The 4,817-nt window shown below is 51.3% G+C and overlaps 1 protein-coding gene across 2 annotated transcripts in view; it reads left to right on the top strand.

The window, feature by feature from the left end:
• Positions 1-3,331: 3,331 nt before the first annotated feature.
• PCGF5 (polycomb group ring finger 5) overlaps positions 3,332-4,817 on the top strand; it is a 62,974-nt gene continuing 61,488 nt past the window's right edge. For both annotated transcript variants that reach the window (XM_085065256.1, XM_085065254.1), the window contains exon 1: positions 3,332-3,421. The gene's annotated coding sequence lies outside the window, so the exon portion shown is untranslated. The remainder of the gene's footprint in view (positions 3,422-4,817) is intronic.

Raw genomic sequence — 4,817 nt, 5'->3', positions numbered from 1 at the left:
GATCCCTGATATACCAAAAGGTTATGGCTTGCCCTTCACTGGAAATTTTCTGAGCTTATTTCACAGGCAGAATCTAGTAATGAACTGAAAGTTAACTAAACGTAGCAACTGCTGAGAACCAATTAAATTATTTTATTTTGCTTATTTTTCGTTTTAGAAAATATTTCCCAACTATATATTTTACAGCTGAGAATAACATTCATGCTAGTGCTCCAAAGATGCATCATCAGGAGTTCCAGATGTGGCTGTTGCTCTAATCACAATTAACTGACAGCTTATAAAGGCCATCACCTTAAGGAAACACCTACATTTTACAAAGCTTGGTATAAAGAAGAAAGTCCCAGGGAGTAGTTTAAGGCTTCTCACTCTACTAGAAATGAAATCAGCAGAGGAAGTGAAAGAAAGATAATTAGAGAACTGAGTCTTGAACCAGACAAACCATTTTCTTCTGTATGCAAAATTTACCGTGAAACTGCAAAAGCTGTTTACACTGAAAATTCAGTATCGTGTAAGATATAAAATAAAACTGGAATCTGTAGTTCAGGTTTTCACAGCCACTTAGTGGATTTAGATCTTTTGATCTTACATTGCAACACATAAAATGAGTAGTGCCCACTCTTGTGCTTCAATTATTAGTCTCTCGCTATTTGGTGTCTCCTAGGAGCCAAGAAAACAGGCAAGAAGATAAACTTTCATCTAAACTTACAGTTACATATGTATGCACTTATATTTAAATATGTAGCCCTCTTGGCTGTGAAGAAACCCTTGAGAAGGGAAATCTGTATCCATCATTTAGGTAGACTCAGAACATTTGGTGAGAGAACTGTCAGTACTGAAGCAGGTGTCTCATTGGGGTTTTTATGTGCCTTCCTTGCTCTCCTAGTAAAGAAAGTTAATTTGCTCTGAGCTCTGTCCTACCATGTCCAGACCATCACTGGTAGCTACATTTCCACCTTGTAATAATGCATTGAATGATTTTATCTTCTGGCACTTTTTTTTTTTTTTTTCCCTGTGACTTTAGTGTTGGCATGAGTTGTTCCAGTAAAATCAATGAGTGCTCAAGTGCTGTGATGTGCAGGAAGGAATTTGTTCTCTTTCTGACCTTTCTTTTCAGATAAAGACCTCAGAACTACTGTTTCTCTCTGGACCTATTCTTTCATGATTCAGAATTTCTCTTTTTTTTTCCTTTTTTTTTTTTTTGCAAATGAAAACTTACAGTCACAAGTTTTACTTACCAAACCCCTCAAAACAAAACCCTACAAAAGCCCCCAAAATTTTTAATTATAGGACCCAGGTCTCAATTTGCAGTGAGCCTGAAACAATAGCTTGAAGTATAGACAGTCTAGTTTCTTTCCAATTAAGTTTCTTTTACTCTCTAAAAATACTCTGTGCATTGTGTAACCCCCACTGACTATAAACTCGATGAAGTTAAATGCATTGCTCTCATGTAACCAATCTGGCTTATTACCAAAAACACAGTTATAACCAACAGCTGACCTGACAGTCAAGATCAACACTAACCTGACCAGGAAAGCCTTAGAATATCTACTTATTGACAGGGTCCACTGATGTCTAAATAAATGTGGTGCTGAGTGACCTGATTCAGATGATGTTAAAGCATCTTTAATTCAGATATCCTGGTAATTCCTCCCAGGAACTGGCTAAAAGAGGAAAAGTTCTACATAAGCAGGCACAAGAGAACTCTTCTCTAGATTATTTTTAATGCAATGGTATTTGGAAAGCATCCTGGATTAAAATGAGTCTTTCAAAACTACACTCCTACTTTCCATTAAGAATGAAAGTTGAAGTCATGAAAGCTGCTAACTTGCAGGTGAATGCTCAGCTCTGAGTTAGCTTCAGCAGTCCTGACTACTGGCCAACAGCTCTGCTGGCTTGCGAGGAAATCGTTCCAGCCAGGGGCCTCATCCCAAACTTTGTGCAAGAGGCAACATGGAACAGGTTACAGGGACTGTTGATTCTGTTACCAGCATGAGGGAGCTGAGTGCTTTCCCATCAAATGCCAGGAAAACTTGACTGAGAAGCTTACTCATCTGAAATGAGTCAGGGAAGTTCCTGTGGTGTGTACTCAGAGTGCATAGTGGGGATTCCTATTGCAAAGAGCTCTCATGGCATGTATTTCAATATTACATTTATTGTCATTGCTGACTGTGGGATGGGAGTAAAAGGGACATTAAGGAGCTGCTTAATTAGAATTAATGAGCACATGAGTAATGTCATACAATCGTTTTATGTTCTCATTATTTCCTTAGTTAAAACGTGTTTATTTCAGTGGAAATTACCAAGGATAAAATATGAGTCACACCCAACCCAACAGAAATAAAGATGCCCATTGCCGTGATGGCCTTTTGCCTACACAACGAGGGCACAGTGCGCTGTTCTGTGCAGCCGCTGCTCACACACTCAGCCCTCGCTGCCGGGCACTGCTCGCTCCGCACCGACGCGCGGTGACCGCGCACGGCCCAAACTTTGAAGTTTTCGGGACGCCACGAGTTAAGAGCGTGTGAAGAAGGGTCTGAGTGGAGATGTGCTCTTGCCCGCCACTGGCTCCGGGCTGGGGCCGCACCTGTCCGGGGAGGGGCGGAAAAGGGCAGCGGCGGCCGCCGTTCCTCGGCAGGGGCCCGTCTGCGGCTCGGAGGGAGCGCACCCATCTCCCTGCCGGGCAAACGCGGCCACGGGAGCGCCGAGGGGCAGCCCCTCCTCCCCGGGCGCTACCCTGACAGGGGCGGTGGCGCCGGGCCGCCAGAGACACCCCCGCTTACATAACCAGCGCCGCCGGGGGCGGCTCTGCCGGTCCGCTTCCGCCCCGCCGGAGGCCGGCGGACACCGCCGAGAGCACCGGCCGCCCCCGCCGCGTCCCCGCCGGCTCTGACCGGGCAGCGGCTCCGCGCCGGCCCCGCCGCCTCAGCGGGCACGCGCAGGGCGCATGCGCGTCCCGGGCCCGCCGGCGCGCCGGGCATGCGCGGGGGCGGCGGCCGGGCGGCCGCTGAGGGCGGCGGGCAGCGGCGGAGCCCGCGGGGCACCGGCGGCCCCGAGCCCCGCAGCCCGGCGGGGGCTCCGCAGGCGGCCGAGCGGCGCCGGGGGCCTCCGAGGCGGTAGCGCCCGAGCCGGGCCGTGCCCCAGTTTGTGTCCAATCAGAGAGTGCAGCGCCTGCACCGGGCGGGCGGCAATGCGTAAACAAGCCCCGGGAACTCCTCCGCCCCCCGCGCTCCCCTCCGCGCCGCTCCCCGCGCCGCCCCGCAGCCGCCCCCGCCCGCCGACAAGTCCGGCGAGGCGCGTTCCCGCCGCTCCGCCGCCCTCCCCTCCCCTCCCCCGCCCGCCCGCCCAGCCGGCGCCGCCCGCGCTGCCACACGCACCCACTCCCGCACACGCCCGCGGGTGCCCGTGGCCTCTGCAGGGGAAGGTAAGGGCCCCGCCGGGGGCCGCCGGGCAGGCGGAGGCGAGGTGCGGATGCGTGCGGGGGGATCATGTGTCATAACAAGTTGTTGAACGTGACATTGCTCTTGAACCGCGGCGGCGGCGGACGCCGGGCCGCCGCCGAGTAACTTTCTCCTCCAATTCGGCGCTGAGGAGGGAGCCGGCGGCGGTCGGCAGGGCGGCGGGGCTGGAGCCGGCGGGGCTGGGAGCGCGGAAGGCGCTCGGCAGAGGCTGATGCCGTTCGCGATGCTTGCGGCTTCCTGGGGGGAACGGCGCGCAGCGCGGCGGGGGACGAGCGAGGGCTCCGCGTCTGGCGGCTGCTGCGGGAGCCGCTGCCGCCCCGGCGAGGATTTTTCTAGCAAGGCGCCGGGGCGGGCAGCGAGCGAGGAGCGGGCGCCGGTCCGGAGCATCTCCTCCCGCGGGTACTTATCCCCGCTGATGCTCCGTGGCGGTTTGGCTCGCTTCCGGCGTGATTAGCTCGGCTTATTATGTAAGATGTCACCGGAGGAGGAGAGGCACAAGCCCTCGGTGTGGCGTAAGGGGAGCGCACCGGTCCGCCGCGCCTTGGGCGCTCCAGGTACCGGAGCAGAGGGAGAGCCCCGGCCCGGCAGCTCCCCTCCCTCCCCTCGCCGTCCGCTGGAACCCGCCTGCTCGTCTTACACGTGGGTTGGGTGTGTTCCCCAAACCTTGCCTTTGAGCAGAAACGTAACCTGTCCTGCTTCCTCTCCCATGTTTGATTGCTTCTTTTCTGTCTCAAAGAAAAGAAATAAACATTTGAGCATTAAAAAAAAAAGTTTAAGAACTTGATTTTTGCTTCCTCTCTGTGCATATTTAGTGTGTTAATATGATCTGGAGACGATTGAATGAATCATCAGTTCCATGAAATAAAAGCAAGTGAATCATCTCACACACACACGCACAGCACTGTGAGGGAGCATAGTTGGTACCGTAGATAGTGAAAGGTTGGTGTCAGTTTCTGACACGCAATGGGATGTCAGAAGTGTAGACAATGCTCAGAAACCCAGCAGGTTTCCCGCGGCTGGTTTGCGAACTGTGAAAGTTTTGCAACATTCAATTGCAGTTTTTCTGGCTCAGTGGTTAAATGGTAACCTCTTTCAGTTATCATCTTGTTACCCATTATTTTAGCCAAATAACAATTAAAAAAAAAACCTGTGTTATTCAAAGTGTATTAATTTAAAATAAAATTTAAACAAAAATACCAAAAAAAATAGTATCATGCTATCTCCATACCCTGAAGCCAGAGACAGATCCCAGATGCTTTTAATCTGGGTTTTGTTTTGCTTAGTTTTGTTCAGCAAAAATAGTCTCTATTGAAGTAAAAAATATATAAATATGTATTTTTAAAAGCTAAACCAGTTGAT

Source organism: Lichenostomus cassidix, chromosome 6 (assembly GCF_008360975.1).
Source record: "Lichenostomus cassidix isolate B80296 chromosome 6, HeHo_3.0, whole genome shotgun sequence".
In the NCBI taxonomy this organism is placed as follows: Eukaryota; Metazoa; Chordata; class Aves; order Passeriformes; family Meliphagidae; genus Lichenostomus; species Lichenostomus cassidix.
This window is presented reverse-complemented; position numbering and strand designations above follow the sequence as displayed.